Source organism: Austrofundulus limnaeus, unplaced genomic scaffold (genome assembly GCF_001266775.1).
Source record: "Austrofundulus limnaeus strain Quisiro unplaced genomic scaffold, Austrofundulus_limnaeus-1.0 Scaffold396, whole genome shotgun sequence".
Taxonomy (NCBI): Eukaryota; Metazoa; Chordata; class Actinopteri; order Cyprinodontiformes; family Rivulidae; genus Austrofundulus; species Austrofundulus limnaeus.
The window spans coordinates 83,392-88,029 of NW_013952798.1; positions in this window are offsets into that span (position 1 = coordinate 83,392).

Genomic DNA, 4,638 nt, shown 5'->3' on the forward strand with positions numbered 1-4,638 from the left:
GGGGGGGAGGGGGTCAATATGTTTCCACTATGCTGTATCTAGTTGTCAGTAATTTTAACTCAAAGATCAAACAAAGACAAAAAGTTTTTAGAAGACACATGTAATCCTGTTTAATATCTCACTTTGACCATTTGTCTTCCAGAAGAAACGTCTTGAAGGCCTGACCTCCTGAAGGAAGTGACATCATCGTGTCAGAGGTGTCAAGGCAACAAAGGAAATTTGGCGCAAACAAAAGCATTTCCTGTGTCGTAGTTTTCATCTTTAACGAAATCTTAAAAAAGAACTATGGATCTGGTCAACTGGTCTCTGAATGCAATTGACACCATTTTTTTCCACTCTGACACTGGAGTGATGGGAGCACAGCAGTCCCAGTGGAACCGTGGCGGTCGGGCATGTGTCAGGGAGCTGGAGGGAGGGGTGAAACCTGACCTGCCTGGCCCCTCTTTCCATTGAAGACGTCGAAGATGTGTTTAAATTCAGATTTTTTTTATTTAGTTATTATCATCCTTAAATAAAAAAAATAAATAAATAAATTCAGATTTATGATAACTGGATTCCTGCTGATCGGCTGTGGAGGAGTCCTGGTTTATCAGACAATGAAAACAATCCTGACAGGAGTCCGGGCCTGTGAGAAGCTGTCAGTGACCCTGGATGGGATTTCCCATACTGCAAACGCACAGACTCAAATGATGGGGGATTTAAGTCGCAGACTGGCTGTGGTTCTGATGAGGATCACAGCCTAGCTGCATGCCCGTGAGGAGTGAGGCTGGATCTGGGTGAAATCCATACGGGAGAGGCGAGATGGTAAACAAATCTGAAATTTTGGCATTTTTTGCAACACAGGGCCACAGTTAAGACTTAAAACAGTGAAGAAAAGCTGCTTGCCCGAAAAAAAAGTTCTATCATTGGATTCCCACAGCTGTTACCTTGGTCGCAGGCTGATAAAACCTCCCTGGAATGACATGTGAGGAGGAAGCCTTGATCCCCCCCCACCCTCCAACCCCAACCCCCACCTGTGTCTGATCGGTCTGAACGCTACGTTGGGTGGAGACAGAGAACTGAACTCTGGTGACCTGTACTTGACTGTTAACAACTGGCTGGACTCTGTTGGTCTTGTGATTGGTCTCGGCACAAAGTCTGCCTTATATGTCACTGGCTCCGCTGCACCCCTCCCATTTCCATAAGTTTTGTCCCCCCCCACCCCTCCCCTCCTTAGCTGCTCTTTCTTTCACAGAGTAGTTTTTGGAGCATATGTTTGTGTGTTTTCTGTATAAAGCACAGGATCAAAGCTCTTTTTTAAACTCATCCTTCCTATGTGTCTGTATTTCAAACTGCAAAGGTAGCGCACTAAGTTGCGATGGACCCTGGACATTCGTTCCCCCATTTGCCATGTGTGTGTTTCTCCGGACGGATGTTCTAAACTGCATTTCTTTCTGCACTGCATCTTGATGTTGTGTGAATGACAATAAAACACTTCTGATTCTGATTATGATCTTGTCCTGAAAATCAAAAATGATTGAAAAAGAACTGAAATTAAAAAAAGAAATCTTGTTTAAAATAAGAAAACTACAAGTAAACTCACAAAACAAACTAAACTGTAGGATGACATCATTCCTGTACCGTTCAGGTTGATATCATGCAGTGCTCATTTCCACCTGAATTGTTTGGTTCTCTTGGACCCCAGTAAGTGAAGGAGAAGAGGGAACCATCAAACCATGTCCACTCTCCTTCCTATTAGAAAATTTCAAACAATCTCTAAAGGTTTGTCTTTTCATGCTGGTTGTTAAAACTTTATGCTACTCTGACATAAACTCCTCACCTGTACTGCATTAGTGCCTCCGACCCAGGTTCTGGTGTTGGTTCCTGTAGCTTTCACGATGAGACCCCTGATGAAGCTGTACTGATCCGGTCCATGAATGGAGGTCAGATGTGCATTGCACACATTGCAGTACTCCTGAGTGAGAAATTAAAAACACAATTAGCACATCTTCATTGTGAAGAATCAGTTCTACCTGTGTTCCTGTGTGGTGATTGGTGATCTGACCCTGATTACACACACCTATTGGGGATTTGTCTAATGATCAGCTGCAGCTTTATAAGCCTCATCCTTCAGTTGATCTACGCTGATGCATCTAACCTTTATGGTAGTATCTAGCTCCTAGATTCTATGTTAAAGAATATATTTTGTACTTAGATCATTCATCCTTTGTCCAAGGTAGATTACCAAGATCACAGAAGCCACGCCTCATGCTAAGAAGTCTTCACTCCAAGTTGGGTCAGATAACAAAGAACCTCACCACGGAACACTCACAGCCACTCTGCCTGAAGAACTGCCACCTGCCTTTGAAAASCTCCTCCTTTGGAACTCTTCGCCTCTGGAAAATCTGTAAGAAAGAATCACTTATTAACAAGAGAATATCTACAACAAATTACTCTTCCAAGAACCAATACTCACATTCTACGTTCTCCTTTTCAGCTAATTTCCAAAACCAAACTCCACCTGCAAATAAAACTACACTTACCTTTTTAATTGTTGTCTTGGTCTGGTCATTCAGCTCTGCTGCTTTGTTGAACAATATCCCATCCCTGTCAGTATGCATCAGCCAACTGGTTCAACAAGCGGGGCTGAAGCCAAACCATTACAATCTGCTATAGAAAAACAATTTCAACGTATTGATAATCATGAAGCTTGTCTCCAACAGTTACTACAGCAATAACAGCTTTCGGACAACATGCTTGAAAGAATAAGTAATCAAATGGCTGTTATGGATTCTAAACTCAATTCTGTCCTACCTCCACCTGCCCCGTCAGCGCCTGTCGCTGCTCCACCTCAGGTACAACATTCTCAAAGAGAACCTGATTTCAGACCAGCTGAATTGTTTGAAGGGGACTTAGACCGCTGCAGTTGTTTACTATTACAATGTCAGCCGGCTTTCTCCCGTTCTCCGTCCTTTTTTCCRGATCATATGTCAAAAATAACTTATATCAACAATCTGAAAGGTAAAGCATTAAAATGGGCTCATGCTTTCCTTCAGTCCCACTCTACCAAAACTTTGACTTTTCAATGTTTTCACCATGAGTTTAAACTTGTGTTTGACCATCTGCTCCAACAGAAGGCAGCAGCCAAAAAGATTCTAGCCTTACGTCAAGGGAAGAGGTCCGTTGCCGATCACTCCGTCAACTTCCAGATTGCTGCCGAGGAGGTGGGATGGGATGATCAGTCACTCAAGGGTATTTTTATTAATTCACTATCTGATGTTTTAAAGGACCAACTTGCCACACGAGAGGAACCCAAGACCTTGGATGAGGCTGTCATTATGGTGATCCGGATTGACGATCGTCTGCGGGAACGCAGGAAGGACCAAGACTACAGTTCCCATCGACCATTAGTCGCCATGTTCCGCTCAACTTACGCCTCATCATCCTCTGAGTCACGCACTTCTGATACAGAACCGGAACCCATGCAGCTCGGACGAGCCCGTTTGTCCCAAGAAGAGAGACAGAAACATTTGGACTCCAAGGGATATTTTTACTGCAGAAGGAAGGGACACTTCGTAGCCCAATGCTCCTTGCTGTTAAAAGCCAAGACCCACCAGTGAGTAAGGGGATCCTGGTGGGTCATGTCGAACTTCCCCCTGCTCTCGACTAACATTACATTCCACACTCATTCACCAGCAGAAGAAGGTTCCCATTCATGCATCAATAGACTCAGGAGCTGAACAAGATTTGATCTCATCTGATCTTGTGGATTTTTTGGAGTTACCTGTAGAGAATCTCAACCCTCCTATCCCAGTCGCAGGGATTACTGGTGACAACATGACCAAGGTTTCTCAAAAGGCAGTAAATGTGCAGGTGCTCATCTCCGGTAATCATCGAGAGTTTGGTGAGTTTTTTGTCTTCTCTTTACCCACACCACAACTGATTTTAGGTTATCCTTGGCTCACAAAACATAACCCAGTGTTAAACTGGTCACAAAGGAGGGTAGATAAGTGGAGTAGTTATTGTTTAAATAACTGCTTAACCTCTGCTGCCCCTCTCCCATCTAGTCGCCTCTACAACATCTCTGCACCTGAAACAGAGTCTATGAATAATTACATTGAAGAGTCCTTAGCATCCGGTATCATTCATCCTTCCACCTCCCCCTTAGGTGCTGGCTTCTTTTTTGTAGAGGAAAAGTACGAGCCTGAGACCTTGCATTGACTATCGGGGTTAAATCAAATCACTGTTAAAAATAAGTATCCTTTACCACTAATTGATTCAGTTCATCTACAACTCCACTCAGCCTCCATTTTTTCAAAACTGGATTTATGTAATGCTTATCATTTGGTAAGGATTAAGGTGGGAGACGAGTGGAAGACTGCTTTCAAGACACCTTTGGGACATTTTGAATATCTGGTGATGCCTTTTGGGCTCACCAATTCCCCAGCAGTCTTCCAATCCCTCATTAATGACGTGCTACGTGATTTTCTGAACATTTTCGTCTTTGTCTACCTGGATGACATTCTCACCAAGGACTTGACCCAACACATTCAACATGTTCGAGCTTGTTCGGTTTTTTAACCTGGGAACTCAGAGAAACCACAACAAGCCCGGCCGAAACATTAATCAATTGACACCAGAGACCAGTAAGATTTATAG